Below are 21,844 nucleotides of genomic sequence, written 5' to 3' on the forward strand. Positions count from 1 at the left end.
TCTGGAGCTGCCAGGAGGACGGGAGGTGAGGTGTGTCTGAAGCTGCCAGGAGGACGGGATGTTGGGTGTGTGTCTGGAGCTGCCAGGAGCCCGGGAGTTGGGGTGTGTGTCTGGAGCCGCAAGGAGGACGGAAGGTGGGGTGTGTCTGAAGATGCCAGGCTTAGTTAACACGTAAGCCAGACATGGCCAGCGTATGCTGCTGTCAAGCAATTCATGTGGGATCACGCAAGGTAACTCAAGCGTTGAACACGTAAACCAACAGGCTTCCACAAATGATCTCATGTGTGTTCTTATATGCCGAATCTATCCGTCCTCAACAGTTAAAGGAGAGACGGAAGAGATGTCACCAGAAATGGCTGCAAGCAGTTCTACCGAGAATCCCAGCACTTCCACCGCTCCCTCGACTACCACCATGACTACCACCACGACTACCACTACCAAGCCCACCACAATGACCACCACTATGACCACCACAACTAAGAGGCGCACCACGGTCGACGACGTGACGATGGCTCCCGCTGAGAAGCCCATGACAACCTCGGAGAACATCCCGAGGACTGAGAAATGCGAAGATGGTAAGATGTCCGCCGCTTAGATAGTACCTTGTTGCACTTGATTCTGCTCAAGTGGGTTCTGTTCGAGCGTAGCAGAAAGCATTGAAACTTTGTTCTTTCTTTCTGCTTATCATGCAATTCACGCACATCATGTAAGTATGCATACAATCCTCTGCATGATATCATGAATGGTTGTCGCGACTTTGGAAACACTTGGTATCAGCAGCCGTCGTTAAAGCCCTCTGATTTTCCTCTCTGCTTTCGCTTCGCTGGGACTGGGGCCGTGGCTACCTCCTGATCACAGATCCAGGAAGTGTCGCGAACACAGAGCCCGGCAGAGTGTCCCCGCTCTGACGCCGCTGTTCCGTCTGCAGGCACCTTCAGTCCTATCCCGGGCACCTGCCAAGCGTACAGCTGGTGTCTGGGCGGCGAGAAGCTGACGCAGCAGTGTGCGCCAGGCCTGGTCTGGAATCAGCAGCGCCAGATTTGCGACTGGCCGGAGAACACCGAATGCAGCTCGGGGGGTGTGAGTATACTGACGGCGCACGCCGGCCGTGTCACCGTCACGCCGGCCGTGTCACCGTCACCGCCGGCCGTGTCACCGTCACGCCGGCACGCTCCGGCCGAGCTGTCTCGGTCAGCGAGGCACTTAGGCACCGTCTTGCGAGGCACTTGACAACCGGACCAAACTCACCGTGCAGTAGATCCTGAGAGCGTATCAGCACCGTAGTGACTTTGGTGAGCACGTGGTATGGCTGTTGTTATTTTCGTAATGCGTCTTTGGTCCTCATTCAACGATTTCTGTGTCATTTGTTATGAGGAAGCAGGAGGCGTGAGGAGATACCTATGGCGATTCCCATATCACTGTAGTAGTAAGTGTTGTATGGGTTCCAAAAAGGAACGGCAGGTATAGAGCCGCGTATGAGAGCAGATATACGACTGCGAGGAAAACTATCATGTGAGGCGACTGAAAACATCACGAAGCGGAACATTTCCCCCACGAACGAGAAGAGTGTCAATTCGTACGGGGCTTGTAGTGTGACCTCTTCCTGCCACCCGACACCTGTTGTGTGACCTCTCCCTCTCACCCAACACTTCCCACCGCACTGGAGGTGTTCGCCGTTGTCCGACGGCGCCGCCTGGCGACTCCACCGCGCTGACATCCTGCCGCCGCCTGCCTGCACAGGTGGCGCCACCATGGAGACGCCGTCGGCCATGACTACGGCTTCGGCCCAAGATCAGAGCACGACCAGTGCGATGACAGCCACCGAGAAGCCGGCCATGCCCGACACAGGAATGACCACCCGCGACCCGTGTAAGCGGAGAGTTGGACTCGGATACCGATATCGAAAGGAGACCCACGCGTTACAAAGTGCTTAGCGTAATCCCGCCGGCGATCATGTTCATTAGTCCTCTCGAAAATCAACTCAGATCAGCAAACAAGTGTCTGTCGGGTGTGGTGTCGCTGCCAGGAGCACCAGGTCATGTGTTGTGAGTCGCAACGACCAAGCGGCACCCGACGGCATCACGCCTCTCAAACTCAACCCCGCGCTGCAGCACTAGGCGTTAAAAGTGCCCACGACGTCCACTGGTGTCCCCTCACCAGCACCTCCTTTTCCAGCCATGTACAAGGTGGTGTGCTACTTCACGAACTGGGCTATGTACCGCCCTGGCACCGGCAAGTACACGCCAGAGAACATCGACCCCAGCCTCTGCACGCACATCGTGTACGGCTTCGCCACCCTCGACTACTCGACCCACAAGATCCGCATCTTCGACCGCTGGGCGGACATCGACGAGCCGAGTAAGGCACCGCACTCTCGCGGTCACGGCACCGGAACCGTGCCCCGGTTCGGGGGAGGGGGTGCTTAAGTCATCGCAAAGCTGAACGGTCCGGATGGGGCGGGCGGTGATATGCGACAAAAGCTGGCGCATCTGCCGTGTGTCGCGCCCGAACGTACCCTGAATGCGATTGATGTTATTTAAGGAATTTCTGACAGGTGGTCCCATACAGGCACTCCCCTCCCAAAGCGAACATCGGCACTCTCAGTGTGGGCGATGCAACTCATCGCGCCGACTTCGCAGACATGATGTACAAGAAGGTGACCGATCTGAAGAAGATGGGCAAGAAGGTATTGATCGCGCTCGGCGGCTGGAACGACTCCATGGGCAACAAGTACAGTCTGCTTGTCAACAACCCCGCGTTCAGGAAGATTTTCATCGACGACGTCCTGGAGTTTATCAAGGAACATAACTTTGATGGTCTCGACCTTGACTGGGAGTACCCCAAGTGCTGGCAGGTGAGATAGCCCTTGCTACCCGCAGCTGCCGAAGACTTACTAGTGCTAGGGAGAGGAAATGTTAATGTAGCAAAGAAAAGTGCAGTGCGTCTTGTCACTTAACGTGACTCGTCTTGCGCTTGTAATGCGCCACTGCTCACTCTCTTGTGCTCCATGTAGTGTTCGTTTTCCAACTGATCTGTAATTAATTAAGCCGATCTGGTGCCATCCCTGTAGTGAGCCCGACACCGCTAGCCTGTCTGGTGCCAACCCTGTAGTGAGCCCGACACAGCTAGCCCGTCTGGTGCCACCCCTGTAGTGAGCCCGACACAGCTAGCCCGTCTGGTGCCACCCCTGTAGTGAGCCCGACACCGCTAGCCTGTCTCGCGCCACCCCTGTAGTGCGCCCGACACCGCCAGCCTGTCTGGCGCCACCCCTGTAGTGAGCCCGACACCGCTAGCCTGCCTGGCGCCACCCCTGTAGTGAGCTCGGCATCGCTAGCCTGTCTGGCGCGCGCCCTGACGTAAGCGAACTACTTGCCAGGTGGACTGCAGCAAGGGCCCCGACAGCGACAAGCCGGCGTTCGCGGCCTGGGTGCGCGAGCTGAAGGAGGCCTTCAAGCCGCATGGCTACCTGCTGTCGGCCGCCGTCTCGCCCAGCAAGCAGGTTATCGACAATGGTCAGTGACGGACACGGCGCCAAGCCGCGCACCACAATCGCTCACCCTCTGCGGAGAGCTACAGCTAAATGGCTGGGAGCAGCTGTTTGAAATGTATTTATGGCCGATGACGCTTATCTGTCACTAGGAGTTGAAATTAGGTGTAGTTCGATGCAGCGCAGTTGCTTGATCCTTAAGCCTCAACCGTACGGCTACCGGCACATCATGCCACTGTCGTGGACGCAGTGACCCGTAGAGGGTCGCCTATCCAGAGCCCGAAGCCGTCATTTTCTGGGTTGGCTGCCGTTTATCTGTGATGCACCGCTGCACAGGGGTATGACGTGGCCGAGGTCAACAAGTACTTGGACTGGATCGCCGTCATGACGTACGACTTCCACGGCCACTGGGACAAGAAGACCGGACACGTGGCACTTTCGAGGCCCATCCTGAGGACGACTACGACTACTTCAACGTGGTGAGTTGCTCTCTGAGGGCATCGAAGCAGTACAACGTCCTATGAGCATGCCTGCTCTTCAAAGAGAAGGGGCAGTCGTACATGTAAGATGCAGCTATTTCTCGCCGTTGCGGCCGTTGCGAAGCGCACAATTTCGGCCCCCCCCCCCCTCCTCCACGATTGCCGCCGCTCTGAAGCGTAACCTTTCTGCCGCCCCCCCCCCCCCCCCCTTATGAAATGCTGGAGAGTACTTTTTCAGTGTCATCGTGTTGGTGGGAATCTGGGAAGTCCGGTGCCAATATCTACACATAAAACATCGCAAGCTATCATCAGTAGGTATTGTTGCAATGACAGACGTCGCAATACTTGATAGCTGCTTTTAATGGCGTACAACAGTGGTGAAGAAGGCGTGTATTGCGCTTGTCCTGCCGCTATATTCGGATTCTGCGATACGGAAACCTGCCGACCCGACCACCCCACTCAGCGAAGCGTTCTCTCCACAGAAATCAGCCATCGAGTACTGGATCGAAAAGGGCGCCGACGCCAGGAACATCGTGATGGGCATGCCGTTGTACGGCCAGTCCTTCACGTCTGACGAGCGCCTCCAACAACGGTCTGAACGCGCCCATCTCGGGTCCGGGCGCGGCCGGCGAGGCCACGCGCGCCCGCGGCTTCCTCTCCTACTACGAGGTGATAATTGCGGAGGTCGGACGACGCCCACACTGGCGCCGGATGCCGGAGAGCTGTGGACTGGAGCGCAGGCCTCGACGTCGTCTGCCCATGCATGCATGGGGGGTTATGTATCATTACAGTACACTCGCATTGGCAAATGGTGGTATGGTAGAGTGATTTAATCACCTTGCAGTCACTCTGGAAATTTTGCAAAGGATGTCCTTTAACAACTACTGTTCTGCAAAAGCAATACGCCTTTGTGCGGTGGACACCGTCCGGACTGGGGTGTGCGTGAACTAGAACGGATTGCTGGCGCCCAGCTGCGGCGCAGCTTAATTCTGTTTCGGCACTGCGTCTGTGCTGAGGACCCGTTCTCCGTCTGTTGCCAGATCTGCAAGCGCCAGCAGGAAGGCTGGACGACGGTGCAGGATCCGCTGAATCGCATGGACCGTACGCCTACAAGGGCAACCAGTGGGTCTCCTTCGACGACGAGGCTTCCATACAGGCGCAAGACTCAGTGGATCAAAACGATGGGCCTTGGCGGAGGCATGATCTGGGCGCTCGACCTGGACGATTTCAACGGCGTCTGCTCACAGAAGAAGTACCCGCTGCTGACGATTATCGCGGACGGCCTGCTGAGGAACACCGCCGGAATGGGAGGCGAGACCATGGGTCCCTGGATCCGCAGGAATGGGCGCTGAGAAACCAGATATGGCGTGGAGAAGCCAGATATGGGTGCCGAAAATCCGGATATGGGCATGGAAAAACCAGATATGGGTGCCGAAAAACCGGATATTGGTACAGAGAAAGCCAGATATGGGTGGGAGAACCGGACATGGGGTGGTGAAAAACCGACATGGGTGCTTAGAAACCGGATATGGGTGCTGAGAAACCAGATAGGGGTATGGAAAGCCTGATATGGGCACTGGGTCTACGGACATGGGCTCCGGTACGGACATGGGCGCTGAAATGTCCGGGCCTCCTGCACTGGGTTCCGTTCGGGCCCGCGGCTGAAGCGAGTACAAGGTGGTGTGCTACTTCACCAACTGGGCCTGGTACCGGCCGGCTAGGGCAAGTACAGACCGTCCAACATCGACCCTGACTCTGCACACACATCATGTACGGCTTTGCCGTGCTCCAACGGTGACCAGGGCATCATTCGGGCCGCACGACAGCTGGGCCGATCTCGACAACGAGTTCTACGCCAAGGTGACCGAGTTCAAGAAAAAGGGCAATCAAGGTGATTCTGGCGCTGGGCGGCTGGAACGACTCCCGCGGTGAGAAATACAGCAAGCTCGTCAACAATCCGGATCGCCGCAGGCGCTTCGTGGAGCAGGCGGTGGAGTTTGTGACGAAGTACACTTCGACGGCCTCGATCTGGACTGGGAATATCCCAAGTGCTGGCAGGTAAAAACACGAGGCTGGCAGGAAGGTGGCCGAGTGCATGACGGGTTGTGCTTCAGGCAGGTGTGATGGACCTATTTCAGGTCTGATAGTGGCCTCATTATAGTCTCACGGAATGTTTGAGACCAGCTGGCAGCACGGGCCACGTAAGCGAACGAAGATTATCCCTTTGAATCGCGTTAATTTCCACATATCGCCTCAGTCAGTTGTCTTACCCGTCATCGCACGACATTAAGCCGGAAAAAATATCGGGCTAAGCGATGGGTGGAAATCAGCGACAACAGTCCCAATAATTAGTCCATCTGCCACCGTTCTCGCTACAGTTCTGGAGTTTTGCTTACGAATAGACGCGTGCATTCGTCGTCGTAAGAAAACAGAAAATGCTCCGTCTGCACTGGATTGGGTGTGTTATGCATCAGCGCAGTGGCCCGCTGCGGTAACGACTGACCCGATGTGTCCCCCATCAGGTGGACTGCAGCAAGGGCCCCGAGTCGGACAAGACAGCATTCACGGCCTGGATCCGTGAGCTGAAGGAGGCGTTCGAACCGAAGGGCCTGCTGCTCACTGCCGCCGTGTCGCCCAACAAGAAGGTCATCGATGCTGGTACGTTTTAAGGATTGTTAGTGATATCGATTGCCTTGGAAACATACCAAACTTTAACTGCGGTATGCGTTGTGCATGGACACAGCAGATCCATATTGTTTGGTGGAGCCCCGACTTAGACGACTTAATTTGATGCTGACGTGTGCTCCGCGGTGCAGGATACGAGGTGCCCATGCTCTCCAAGTACCTGGACATCATCTCGGTGATGACGTACGACTACCACGGCCACTGGGACAAGAAGACCGGACACGTTGCTCCCATGTATGAACACGCCACCGACGAAGTCAAGTATTTCAACACGGTAAGGCTTCTTGTTTTTGTTTCTTTCCACTAGCTGTTCATGTAGCTGAACGGGACGCATTAAACAACCTAAGCATGCACACGGGATGGTTCCAATAAGATTGGGTAAAGAACGAGATGTGACTTATTTTGGCAGATATGCAAACCACCATATTTTTGCATGTCACTAAGAGAAAACTAATAAGAAACTAATAAGGAAAGTAGTTGACCGGCAGGTGACGCCAGGCCCCGTAAGATTCTGAGGGTTCCAGCACTGCGCACATCCTGACCTGTCACCCCACTCGGCAGGACTTCACCATCAAGTACTGGATCGAGCAGGGCGCTGACCCCAAGAAGATTGTGATGGGCATGCCCGATGTACGGCCAGTCGTTCGGCCTCGCAGGACACGAGCGTGAACGGACTGAACGCGCGGGCGTACGGCAAGGGTGAGGCCGGCCGCTTCACGCGCGCCGGCGGCTTCCTCGCCTACTACGAGATCTGCCACAAGATCAAGACGCAGGACTGGACGGTGGTCAAGGACCCCAAGCTGCGGATGGGCCCGTACGCCTACCGCGGCAGTCAGTGGGTGTCGTTCGACGACGTGGAGACGATCCGCTACAAGTCCAACTACGTCCGCCACATGGGTCTAGGCGGCGGCATGATCTGGGCGCTCGACCTGGACGACTTCAGGAACCGGTGCGGCTGCGAGGCGCACCCGCTGCTCAAGACGATCAACCGCGTGCTGCGCAACTACCCGGAGGGCCAGTCCTGTGAGGTTGGCGGAACGGTGGTGCAGGCCACCGAGCCGCCGCCTCCGGGCGAGATGGGCCCGGAGGGTGCCACCACCACCACTACCACCACGCCGAAGCCTCCGCCGAAGCCACCCGCGGTGAGTCAGCACGAGGGACCGGAAGGAACCAGGAGAAACTGGAGGGGACTGGGAAGGACCGGGAGGGATCGGGAGGGAGTAAACGGGACCCGAGGATGGGGAAGAAGCGAGAGAAATCGGGAAGGACATGGAGACCCGGGAGAAACCGGGAGGGACCAGCAGTGACAGGGCGGCGGTGTGCTGCAGCGGATGCAGGGGGAAGAAGGCGTTATCTTCATATATTATTAGAGCTGGTAATATGGCTGCCGTCACCGAACATAGCAGTGTGGCTGTGCTGGGAATGGGCTGCTGTCGACAAAAACAATTTATCTGTACAAGGCATGGGTTTGCTAATAAGAGTCTTACTCTTTCCTCACGTACCTCTTAGACGATCCATTCCACACTGAGTGCATGCAACAAGTGTTATGCCGTACAGCCGCCCATACACATTTCAATGTTCAGCATATATTACGATGCTGTGGTGATCCTGCGCTACAGCGTCAGCTCACCCGACACTGGTTCCCGCTGCCCAGCTCTTCACCAGACACCGGTCCCCACCGGCCAGCTCCTCACCCGACACTGGTCCCCGCTGGCCAGCCCCTTACCTGTGCGCGCGCTTGCAGACCGGCGGCTCCTGCAGCAACCAGGGCGAGTACCGTCCTCACACCGACTGCAACAAATACCTCCTGTGCAACAACAACGAGTACCTCATCATGCCGTGCCCACCGGGCCTGCACTGGAGCGCGCAGGCGGAGATCTGCGACTTCCCCGGGAGTGCCAAATGTGAAAGGAAGAAAGAAGAGGCGGCCACCGAGCCGTCAGACACCTCCACCACTGTAAGTGTAGGACGCAGCTAACTCACGTCCCAGACCCAGACCGTGACTTCCAGGAACGCCGATCTTGGCCGGGGGCGGAGCTTAAAGACCAGTTCATGATCTGGTGTACAGCGTTTGTACAGGTTTATTGGCAACTTAGACGGTTCGCAGTGCATGTGGGTGGCAGCAATGTTTAGTGGTGAATGTCTTGCTCGCTCGTTTTGAGAAAGGACGTGGATTTCAGTGTTATTACTAGAGTAATCACACAGACAATTTAAAAAGGGTGATTATTGGCGTGCCAACATGGAGTACGCCACGACTTATATCACATATACTCCTTAACATTTTTATGTGGCGTCATTTAAACTAAACACGGTGGTTACAGCTGGAAGGAAAGGTGGAACCGACGGGGAATGACCAGACGTCTAGCAAATCTCCCAGCACTACTACTACCACGTCCACAACTACCACCTCCACCGCGTCCACAACCACCACCACGGAGAAGGCCATGGTTCCTGAGATGACGACGGAGAAGGTGGAGATGACAATGAAGCCGTCTATGCCTGGAGGACAGAAGGTATTGCCTTTCATTGTGTGCTGCAGGGATGTGTATCAGGGAATCTCGTCTTACTGTATAATGAACCCAAACATACGTTTGTTTACAGACTGGGGTTACGTCCAGAGATGTTACACCGTAAACAAGTCGTTTTGCGCAGACAAGAAACAGCGTGTTCATTCATGTCACTTCTGCAACTGCAGCTGTGGAATAAATTATTCCAGCTTCTTGGGTTAATAACAAGTTTGTCTTAGCACTCCAGAACCCGCATGCAGTCAGGAGGCACCCGCTGCCGTACGCCGACGGTCTATGGGCGCTGACATCGTAACTATCGCGTCCCCACTGCTGAGCTGACGGGCCGCATCTGCTGACTGCTGACGCACTGGCCGCGTCTGCTGACACGCGCTGACGCGGCGTGGTGTCCTTCCCAGGAGCTGCAGTCTGGCAGCAAGTGCACACAGGAGGGCGCCAAGTTCCCCAGCGTCGAGTGTGACAAATACTACACCTGCGTGCACGGCTCCCTGATGGACATGTACTGTCCTCCCGGCACCCACTACAACAGGGTAAGGGCACGAACGGCGCCTGGCGCAGGCTGTTCTCGGACGAGGCGAGGGCTGCTTCCAGTGTTGGTGGTGACAGTATTAGTTTGTTGATTTCAGTGCAATTGATCAGAGCACAAGCCAGCCCAGGCAGGTCAGTCTCCTGCTTCCACGCTGGTGTGCATGACCGCCGTAGGTCCATGTGGCCACCCGCTGACGCACACCGTCTCCTCTGCGCGCAGGAGAAGACTCAGTGCGACTGGCCGGCGTCGGCCAAGTGCCCGACGGCTGGCCAGACGGAGAGCTCGAGCTCCGGCTCTGGGGGTCAGACCATCACCAGCCCGGCCCGGCCTGGTATCACGGTCACCACCACTCCGGCGGCGCCCACCACCAGCACAGAGCCGGGCATGACCCAGGACACCGGCTACAAGGTGGTCTGCTACTTCACCAACTGGGCCTGGTACAGGTGAGCGGCGCCGCGCGAGAGGCTGGCGTGGTCGTCAGGAGGGAAGCGGGGACGTTGCCGAGAGGGACGTCCGCTCGAACTCAGTCGCGTGTTCACCTTCAATGCATGGCTGTATTGGCATCGTGCCAAGCGCCAATTCATGCAATTCTCTGCGCGGTAGGCCGCATTTCGTTTGACTGCGTTAAATGCAAAATGATTTGGCTCCTCCGCATGTATCAGGGCATAGTTTGTCTTTGTTTGGTGTCCGCTTCATAATAAGCATGCGCATTATTGATAAAAACATGACCGCATCGGATAGTGAGTGGCGTGATCAGTTCTGTGGGTGCCTCTCGTCCCCAGACGCGGCAAGGGCAAGTACACGCCTTCCCGGATCGACACCAGCCTCTGCACCCACATCGTGTACGGCTTCGCCACGCTGCATCCGCAGACGTTCACCATCAAGACGCACGACCCGTGGGCCGACATCGACAACGGTAAGGCCATCTCCGGGCGCGCCGCCGGCACGCTGACACGCACGCTATCGCGCGTCGCTGACTACCGCGCGAACCTGACCCGCTCACGATCCGATGCTTAGTTCCGACCTCACTCGTTACGTGCTGTGGCTTGGCTCTCGTCCTGATCTCGCCGCTACACGAAGGTGACCGTTGAATACGGTAACGCAACTGTGGCTGTTGTGTCGGGCCGCTCGCTGACGTGCTCCCCTCCGGCGTCGGCAGAGTTCTACACCAGGGTCAGCGGACTGAAGTCTGATAAGGTGAAGGTGCTGATCGCGCTCGGCGGCTGGAACGACTCGCTCGGCAGCAAATACAGCGTGATGGTCAACAGTCCTGAGAAGCGGCGTCGCTTCCTCGAGTCGATCATCGCCTTCATCGAGATGTACAACTTCGACGGTCTCGACCTCGACTGGGAATACCCCAAGTGTTGGCAGGTAAGGACACGTGCTTGGCCGGAAGAGAGGCAGGAGTGCGACGAAAAGCGTCTTGATGAAGCGGCTGACACCGAAATGGTTCTTGTTGCCCGTGGTCATTGTGTAACGGATAGACACAGGAGATGATGCTATTGGCATTTCCTGTTGCAAGGAAAGCGACGATAGTGGCCGTTTCTGCGGAAGGCGTTCCGTTGCGCGTCATTTGCCCACCGTGAAAATTGCTGGCTCTCTCCGACCCATTCGTAATTGCACGTTGCAGCCAGCAGCCCAGCCCGCCTTAACCCGTCCGTCCCAGGCGTTAAGTGTAAGTCGCTGGCCGTAAAGACAACCGACCGCCACGCTCCTGCCCCATCAGGTGGACTGCACTAAGGGCCCTGATTCGGACAAGACGGCCTTCACGGCCTGGATCCGCGAGCTGAAGGAGGCGTTCGAGCCCCGCGGCTGGCTGCTCACCGCCGCCGTGTCGCCCAACAAGAAGGTCATCGATGCCGGTCAGTGGGCGGAGTGATGACAGCTCGGCAGTGCCCGGCTGCGATCTGTCCACACGCGCGAAGCCGGGCTCCTCTCGCAGGCCCGGCGTGTCGGCAGCGGACTTGATGTCGGCCTACAAGTGTAATGCGGCGCTAACGTGACCTCTCGTGGCTGCATTTGGTTGGCACTTTTGATAGTGACATAAGCAAAAGTCACGAATTTAGTCGGCCATGTAGCGTTTCTGATCCCCACGATACAAACGCCAACCAAGTGGTGGTTGTGATGCAGGGTACGAGGTGCCCATGCTGTCCAAGTACCTGGACATCATCTCGGTGATGACGTACGACTTCCACGGCCACTGGGACAAGAAGACCGGACACGTCGCTCCCATGTACTACCACCCCGAAGACGACATCTCGTACTTCAACGCCGTACGTATCACACCCAAAGTCATGATTCTTGACAGGAATAATGTCATGTGATTGCAATGATCCTGGATCATTTAGACAACCTACCTCCGTTTCATGTCTGGCGGCACGTGATTTGAAGTAAATCCACGACCCCGTCACCTTTCTACCTATTCAATGAGCCATCTGCTCCTCTGCAAACACAGCGCGGCGCCATCACCGCCGTTGGCTTGCTCAGCTTCCACGCAACACGTGCCGCGTGGTCTGACGGACCGGGTGTCCGCCTCCGCAGAACTTCACGATCAACTACTGGATCGAGCTGGGCGCGGACCGCAAGAAGATCGTGATGGGCATGCCCATGTACGGCCAGTCGTTCGGTCTGACTGAGGCCTCCAAGCACGGCCTGAACGCCAAGTCCTATGGCAAGGGCAAGGCCGGCAAGTACACCCGCGCCGCCGGCTTCCTCGCCTTCTACGAGGTGAGTGGCAGCGCGGCTGGAGATGAACCATCTCAGGCAAACAAGATTGTGACGTCACGAGGATCAGGGGCGTGGCAGCACACAGCTAGCCGCCGTGATCTTTAGACTAGGATGGGAGATCGTACTGCTCTGTGTAGCTGGCGGAACTGAGCCAGACAGTCGCTTGGTGTGTGCCATCCGAGACCTGGAGTGGCTCGATGAGTTGTTTGGGAGCTTACCGCATTGATCGTGCGCTGAAATATGTCTGGCTCGTGTGAAAAGACACATGGATGGTAATCGGTCCTTTTGTGGGAAGATCGCTCCTTTCTCCCCGCCATGCTGTGACTGAAGCAATGAAGACGCACAGATGTGCATTTTTTATGCGATTTTTTGTTGTTGAGTGAAGTTGTTTTGCAGACATGTAAATGTAGCATTGAATGCTGCCCAATAATATTTGCAGCCTGTACCGTGATGTTAGAAACTCCATTCGACCATGACGAATGAATCCGTTGCAAAGAGAGCTCAAGTTCGTATGAGCTCTGCTCTACAAAAATAGTTTCCCAGATTTTAACTAGATAAACAGACGTGCCGGAGCCCCCAGGGTATCCCAGGATCTCTCAGGGTATCTCAGGATCTCAGGAAGTACGTGTCTAGCAATAAGTCATTTCTTTTAATTCGCAATGTCGCCGTGTTTTAATTTAAAAGCAGACGTCTGACTTCGAGGCATAGATTGAAAGTGGGGATGTGCCAAACGTAATTAATGGTCCATATTTTCCCATAGATTTGTGAGAAGGTGCAGCATGAAGGCTACACGGTCGTCAAGGATCCGGAGAACCGCATGGGCCCATACGCCTACAGGGGTCAGGAATGGTTCTCTTACGATGACAGGAAGATGATTAGACAGAAGGTAAGAAGGCACTTTGGTATTAATCGTGCACCAGTGCAACTCTGCTTCATTCGAAATAATTTTAAGTGCCCTAAACGCTGCGCAACGCGTGTTTTGCCACGGTGTGATCGGGATCACAGCTGCTCGGCTGTTTGAAGGTGTTGGAATCTTATCACTAATATCACAGTTGCTCGGTTGTCCGAAGGTGGTGAACTCTTATCACCAATTTAGTCTCTTCCTAACCTTTCAGTATTATGCCAATTAACCGCGACCCTGAACTGATTCCGAGCGCGTTTCCGTTTCCAGTCGCAGTACATCAAAGACATGGGCCTGGGCGGCGGCATGATCTGGGCGCTCGACCTGGACGACTTCCGCGGCACCACGTGCGGCTGTGAGCCCTACCCGCTGCTGCGCACCATCAACCGGGTTCTGCGTGACTTCTCCATCCCGGAGCCGGCGTGCGACGCGTAGACGGTCGGCCGGCTGACCTCAGGAGAGCGGCAGTCTAGTGCGCGCCGGCTCCCCTCATCCACACTTGTCCGTGTGTGTCAGGGCAGGCTCGTGCGCACCGGCTCCGCTCATCCGCACTTGTCCGTGTGTGTCAGGGCAGGCTCGTGCGCACCGGCTCCCCTCATCCGCACTTGTCCGTGTGTGTCAGGGCAGTCTCGTGCGCACCAGCTCCCCTCATCCACACTTGTCCGTGTGTGTCAGGGCAGTCTCGTGCGCACCGGCTCCCCTCATCCACACTTGTCCGTGTGTGTCAGGGCAGTCTCGTGCGCACCGGCTCCCCTCATCCACACTTGTCCGTGTGTGTCAGGGCAGGCTCGTGAGCGCTGGGCGTCGCACCGCCGGGTGGTCCGGGCGGGACGGCGACCGCGAGATATGTGAGGCATTCATCATTTACTCAGCTGTTTGTGAACACTTTCGACATGGCACAAGTGGTGACTGTGTTGAAAAACAGTGGCATTAGCAAAGCAGGTGGTATTTAAGATTTGGACGGGCGGGTTTCGAATAAGTGTGTTTGCAGAATAATTGGACGCCGAGCTATATCATGACAGGCTGCTGTGACTAGGAATTAATGTCTGTGACTGCTGTTCCCTGGCGCTCTTTGTAAAGTGCGCATGGTGCCATGTTAAGATACTTGCATGTTTAGGTCCGTTGTAGGAAGCTTTAGGCTCAAAATGTCGCTGCAATAAACTTATATCTAAGCTTTGCACATGAAGGGTTTTAGGCCACGTTCCGCTACTGTTGTGTGGCCTACGGTAACCGTGATCGTTTGCAAAGAGGCGTTTGAAATTCAGTAATCAAAAGTGTTTGTGCTGTTTATGCAGTTTGAAGGGCATGAATAAACGCTGATGAATCATTAGCTTGGTTTTCTCTCTCCTCTCTCCTTGTAACACAGCGCGTGCACTCTCTGCAATGTGGTTCTTAAAATGTGATTTACAGATTACATCATGGATGAAATTCCACCGCAAAGAGTACCTTTGCTCGAAAACTAACCACTGCAAACATTACACATTTCACTGCAATGTAACGAAATATCTGCCTGCAATACCACGGAATAGTGTGCGTTCATTCTAGTCTTCAATCTCTTTCTTTTGGGAACTTCGCCATTTTGTGGAACCTGTTGAGCCGATATATTTGACATGCGCCCTTTTCGGGAAAACAATATTAGATAGGGATCTGTTTTCATGCTCAATCTGAATGTTAAAAACGCAGGGTGAAACTCATGATTTGTTGTCGATGACATCAAATAGCCCTAAATTTTCACTTTGAGTGTATTTTGTTTCACCATCACGAGCCTAGTCGCTATTCCACGTCCGCGACGTTTATGAGTGGCTCCTCGGGACCAAAGACATGAACATAAAATGGCCAAGCAGCATAATATTACGAAACAGCAAAAGTTTGCCAGGAAAGGTGACGGCTGAAATAAAAGGTGTCTGTGGAGTGGGATGGGACCAAACTAAGTACCAGTCGAATGAAATCTCGTGAAAAGTGCTTTAATTTCAGCGATGCACGACTTTGGGTTTGATGCATGGTGCATAGATTGTGCGTTGAATTCATGCGGATGTACTATAAATCAACGCTACATGATATGTGTATGTTCGAGTCAAAGGCACCTGCATTACGCTTGGTGCCCACCGAGCACGATTCTTTTCATTTCAACTGTCGCGGCTGGACGGCAGACTTTAGCGCCAGTGTTTCACAAATTATGTCGAGCGGGGAATTGCTGAAATGGGTAGCATTCCGTGGAGAACGCGATGGAAAATACCAAGGGCGCATATAGCAGGTAAAGCCGTCCCATCTTCATCAGCGACGTCAGTGTTTGGGCCCTAACGTGGCTGGAATGAGAAATGAAAGGCGTTGGATGTGTGCGGAGAGGAGATGACACCCCGAGATCCCCGGGATCTCTACCAACACCAGAATAACAGGCATTGGATGCGTCCGGAGAGCAAATAATGGTGCCCCGAGATCCCCGGGGTCTCTATCAACACCAGAATAACAGGCATTGGATGCGTCCGGAGAGCAGGTAATGGTGCCCCGAGATCCTCGCCATTTCCATTGCAACCAATCCTAGATCAATGCGATCTCTACCAAAACCAAGATAACAGAGGTCCGTTTTCATTTCTGGCCAGCTCCGGTGCGGAATACCGTAAACCAGCTGGCGGCTGCTTGGCCGGGAAGCCAAATGTGCTGCGGTGACTTTCTTGCCATGTTTGTAACGCTGTTTATGTTGTATTGCCCATATATATATATATATATATATATATATATATATATATATATAACTTAGCATGCTTATAAGCACGTTGAACTAACAGCGAGTAACCTTTATAGCCATGTGCTTGTGGCGTGATAAAATGTCATGATTGAGACAAAAAGTGGAATGCTGTTAAATAGCCAATGTTATCCACTTTCCCACATTATATATAGAAACACTGGCGCAACGTCTGCATGGCAGGCAAAGTCGGCAGGTTACATCTGCCCGCATTCAAAAAGCACCCATTCACCAGCACGAGTGTAACAAGGACTCTGAGAGGAGATACAGAACAGCACTGCCGGGTGGAAACTGGAATAGAACAGGAGGAGGCTAGCCTTCCTATGAGATTTTGAATGGGAAAGATGTTGAAAACGTGTACTTTACTGGCTTTTTGCGGGAAACATGTCCCCCGGTAGGTACACCCATTGCTGCCATCGCCAATAGTTATGACAATATAATCACATCAACTGCCATCGCTAGGTGAGACGCAGGAGGAGGCAGCGGGCGGTCCCCCCGAGGAAGAAGAGGGGATCTACAGGGGAGAGGAAAGAGAGGGCACTCCCGCCGGAGAGCCCAGGAGGAGTCGCCGGTTGGTCAGACCACGTGTCTGCGACTTGTGCGGCGAGCGTCGATCCAATATGCGGTGTTCGCCCATGAACTGGGGGGAGTGTGAAGGGAAACCTTTATCTGGTGCGCGGCGGAGTGGGCGCAAGGGGCGAGGAACAGAGGAAGAAGAAAGGTTTTTGCGACAGCAGGATTGGGCGGGGAGAACGGCGAGGGGGTGCGCAGCTTGGAGGGCAGGGTACCGAGCTGTGTACGCTGTTGTAGGCCAGCAGGAGTGACGTGCTGCGTGGCTCAAATACATAACATTTTTTAGATCCGCTAGCTGCTTCTTACACTTCTCTCAGAGAGAGCGAAGTCATGAGCGAGTGGACTGACGTGGAAATAACTTAAAATTTGCCAAGCAGGCGTGAAAAGGCTCCAAAACCGTTAATCCGTTAATTATTTACGATACGTGGAGGGGTTTGTGAAATGACACCGAAAAACCAGACGGGGTTGCACCGATTGTTAGGCACTGTGGCTTCTGACCGACATAGGAGCCCCTCACCGTGCCAGGGACCCCAAACATTGCAAATCGGGGGCCCCGGCCTCGTTCCTGCTTACGAAATAGGTCTCAAGGGCTCAGATGAACATGGAGCCGACTGTTTGACCCGGTGTTGAGGCCCTTTTTAATGGTGATACAGAGAAAATTTCTAAGAAGTACTTAATAAAACCCTCGGACTGACAATTCAGGTCATGACACTACGGATGGAGAAAGGTCCGAGTCCAATCGGAGCCTCGATCTCTGATTCCGATCGGCCCTCCGGCCCATTTTCGGACATCCTCAAAATCCGTGAGCGACTGGGGGGCTACTAGCCGAGACATGTTCCCCTGTTATGTAGTGTCGGCCCCTGACCGACAAAGGGGTCCCAACCACTGTTTCCGTGACTCAGGCCAATGCATATCGTTGCCCCTGGTCTTGCTTCTGCTTGGAAAACGGGTCCACAGGGTTCAAACCTACAGTGAGCCAACTGTTTGGTATTCGAAGTCTCTGGCCGAGTTAGACACCCGTATTGTCTCAGGGGGTCCTTAAACGGTACAATATGACTTCTGACTGATATTCCAGGTCGCAACCCTTATAACAACCCAACCGGGCCGCGATTCTTGATGTGAACTACAGCCAGTCCTTCGAGCTCTTATGTCCTCCATCCGGGCCTTAGACAGTCTGTTCCATTGGGACACCCGCGCCCCTCTTCGGGCATCATCGAACACTGCCCTTGGTCGCCCTGAGGCCCCCTGCGAACACAGAACCCTCTGTTAGGCGCTCTGTAAGCCCCTGACAGGTACAGGGGCGCCGGCCAGTGTAAATCACTGGCTCCGGCTTTCGTAGCTGATTGTGACGTGGGAGCCCAGGCCCACACCAATACGGAGCGGACCGTGCGGCACTGTTGGCGCCTGACCGACCTATAGACCCATATCGACTCAGGCTGTCCCTGATTGGTGCAAAGGGTCCTCTGACTGTCATTTGAAGGTCCGTCCCCGCGGGCCAGAACCCCGGGCTGTCCCTGATCGGTGCAAAGGGTCCTCTGACTGTCATTTGAAGGTCCGTCCCCGCGGGCCAGAACCCCGGGATAAGACTCCAACCAGCCCTTCGTGCTCTTAGACCCTCCAATGGGGCCTTCGATCGTTGGACCCGCTACGTACTCCAGGCTTTTCGGGCCTCCTAGAACACTGTCTCTGACCGGCTTGGGGCTCTTTGCCAACACAGCACCCCCGTTTGACGCCGAGGGACCCGACCGATGTAAATCACTGGCTCTGGCTTTGTCCATGGTTGAAAAATGGGCTCTCATGCCCCTGCCACAATGGAGCCGACTGTGTGCTAGTGGCGGTATCTGACCGACATAAAGGCCCTTATCCACTCAGGAGCCTATATCAGCGCGGGGACCCTTTGGCTGACATTGGAGCGCCCGGCCCTGCAAGCCAGGGCCACTGAATACGACCTCCGGCCGGTTTTTTGGACCCTTAATTGTAGATCCCGAAGAACCTAGGGGTGCAAACGTGACCCTGTACCCCCCCCCCCCCCCCCATCTGCCTGCAACACTCTTTCAGAAGCACCAGCAGAGGCCGATTCCAGAGCTTCCGAATGCTACAAAATCACCAGAATATTGGTGGCACAAAAATTCGGTCATTCTACCGATGTGTTCTGCAGGTAGGTGTGCCAATGTGGATCCTCTCGATCAGTGATAGCTCATTCTGAGCCTAAGATAGAGCTCACCTCCATCCCTATTCTGGGCCCAAGATGAGATCATCCCCTCCCAGGTCTTTGCAGACCTTGGAGGAATGTTTTCAGGTCTAAGAGCAAGACGCTTTTCTTTCCGGACCTCGCCTGTGCCTTTTCTGGGCGTGAAAAGTGACACTTCCCGAATCTAGCGCGGTTCATTTCTGAGATTAAAGGGACAAGGACCCATCCCGGGCCTTAAAGATGAAAAGCACCTTTTCGTCATATGGGATGCTTACGTCTTCAGCCTAAAATGTGTGGTCCCTTGACCAGTAAGGACCTTTTTGAGTTCACTATGGCCATTTCCAGATCTGAGGGGGCCCTTTCTGAACCTGCAGTGGGCCCCTTCCTAGCCGAAAACGGGCTCTTTCCGAGTCTACAATGGGCCTTCCCTGATTGGTAAGGTTTATTTTTTTAATTTTGATTTCATTAATTTTTTTATTTGAATGATGATTTGATTTTGACTGAATTGATTGGAGATGGGTCATTTCCAGACGTAAACTTCCATGGGCGTTTCTTATCTGGGCATGGGCTCTTCTCAGATCTGAGACGGGCCCATCATAAGCTGAAGGCAGGGCGCAGGCCATGGGACCGGGGACACACATGTCTCCCGTGGGGTCCAGATGGGCCCACACGGGAGACATGTGTGCTCCCGGCCCATACGCGAGACATGGCTCCTCGAGGCCGAAGATCAAGGGCCCGACTACGAAACCCGAAGAGTTGGCCGGAGGCGGCATCAAAGGGTCCTGGCTCGCAAATGTCCATCAGAGGGTCTCTTGCGCCGATGGGGGGGGGGGGGGGGGAGCGGACCTGGGGGCAACGAAGTTCTGCCAGCCGATCCATGACCACGAATTTTGAACAGTCTGCCCCTTGGCGGCCTAGATCCCACTTCCAAAGCCAGGACGATCCTGGAGCCAACGGCTGTCAGTCAGAGAACACTTTTCGTTGGTCGGGACCCCTGAGGCAATGAGGGACCGCTGTGTTGGTCAAGGAGGCCATAGCACGCCCGACGGAAGGCCCTAAGTCGGCAAGGGCCCAAGTCGGCCATGGTTCCATTTTCTGAATGACGACAGGAACGTAGATCGAATGTCAGGATAGCCTCTTAAGTTGACTGAGCCCGCTGATAATAAGAAGAGATAGGACGAATGGCAATAAAAGGTTTTATGAGACCAAGAAAGAGCCCTAGATCAGGTGCGGGCCCAAAAACGAACATGGCCCCGGACCTCCGACCCTCTTCAGTCAGGGGCCCGATAAACCGAACTGGAGTCATCCGCTAATCGTTGGACCCCCCTGTTGGTAAGCGGTCCTTTGGCGTCGATGAGGCTCCATACGTCAATTCGGGATCAACTGTTCCGACCTGGGGGCATTCCTCGTCAGGGAGGGACCGATGCATGATGCATCCTCTGTGGTCCTGCCGATCGACCAGGGGGCCCGGCCATCGTGTCTCCAGAACAGTAGTCGGCAAGTACCCCGGGTGGCGGGTTGGAATGGAAATCCTCTTCAACCCCTGACCGCGAAAGGCAATGGGGCCTCCAGTGTTCTGCTGCCACCGGAAGGCCTTTTTCCAGATGCGTGCCACCCTAACCCCATCTTACGAAAACCTTGACCTCTCCCCGGGTATAAAATGGAGCTTGTAGAATCTACGATAGGCTCCTCTCGAGCTTTAGTGTTTAGATGCAATGTTTATGGACCTGAGATGGACACTTTCTCAGTCTAAAACGTGCCATTTCATGATTTAAGAAGGGTCTTGAGCATACGATGGGCTTTCTACCCACTACCTATTTTAGCCTGCGACGAGCCCTTTCCAGGCCTGAGAGGGCCCTTTCTGTGCTCACGATGGCCCCACCCAGACCTGGGACGGATCCTTTCCGAGTTTACAATGGGCCTGTCCTGATCAAACACGGGCACTTTTGAGTCTAAAATGGACACTTTTCTGGCCGGAAAGGGCTCTTTCCGTACCTGAAACTGTTTAAAGGGTTTGCTACCTTGAAACTGATCCTTTCCGGGCCTGATGGGCTACCTACGCCTACGCGAAAGACACACAATAAACGAATCTCTCCTACAAATCCGTCAGGGGCCCACTTTGGTCACCTGAAATGTGAGAGGAGATAGTATTGACCCTCACCTCATACATGGGGGAGTTTTCCCCGCGGATACACCGCCAATGGCTTTCTGAGCCTGCGATGGGCCTCCTTCAGACCAGAGATGGCCCGTTCCAGGCCCGAAAAGTGAGAAGGGCCTTTTCCGTGCCTAAAATGTTTCGTTTCTGAGCCTATACCGGGTCCCTACCTGATTTGACACCCGTCGTTTCTGAATTTATGATGGACCCTTTCCAGACGTGATAGGGTCCTCTCTTAGCCTACAATGGGCCCTTTTCCCGACCTAAAACGGACCCTTTTTGAGCTTACGATGGAACCTTTTCAGCTCAAAAAGGGCCACTACCGTGTCTGGAAATGCATGTTTTTCTGTCTTAAAATGGGCCGCTTAAGATGGGCCCTTTACACACACAAAACGATCCCCGAGTTTAAAACGGCCCTTTCAGGACCAGACGTGGGCCCTCTGCGCTTGTTTAGGTAACACGGTAAGCAAGTAATACTACAGCTGAATGTTAACTCCAGCCTGTCAGCTGTAAAACAGACAAGGGATCGCACCAGCCCCACTGCGCCGCGGGATGCGGCGAAACCAAACGGCCGAAGCTGGTGAGTTTAAAGCTCCGGGACGTCACCCACCAGCTCGCAGTCGCGACGCGTACAGTTCCGCAGGCGACCTGGTGCCTAGGACGGCTCGCGACCCGTGTCCGCATGAGGTCGGCGGCCAAGTGTCCGGCGCTAACAAGGGTGCAATGGTGTCTGCAGCGCCTCTTTATAGGAAGCTAAGTGGACTATTGCTGCCTGTGGCGCCACCTGTGACGGCGTTGGTGTTCCCACGCCACGCGCCGTGTTCGTCACCGGAAACCTTAACAGCCCTC

General features: G+C 54.9%; 1 pseudogene; it reads left to right on the plus strand.

Moving 5' to 3' along the window:
* Positions 1–427: 427 nt before the first annotated feature.
* LOC119109170 (putative chitinase 10) lies at positions 428–14,653 on the plus strand (annotated as a pseudogene).
* Positions 14,654–21,844: the final 7,191 nt, after the last annotated feature.

This window comes from Pollicipes pollicipes, unplaced genomic scaffold, assembly GCF_011947565.3.
Source record: "Pollicipes pollicipes isolate AB1234 unplaced genomic scaffold, Ppol_2.1 Scaffold_7231;HRSCAF=8579_pilon_pilon_pilon, whole genome shotgun sequence".
Classification (NCBI taxonomy): domain Eukaryota; kingdom Metazoa; phylum Arthropoda; class Thecostraca; order Pollicipedomorpha; family Pollicipedidae; genus Pollicipes; species Pollicipes pollicipes.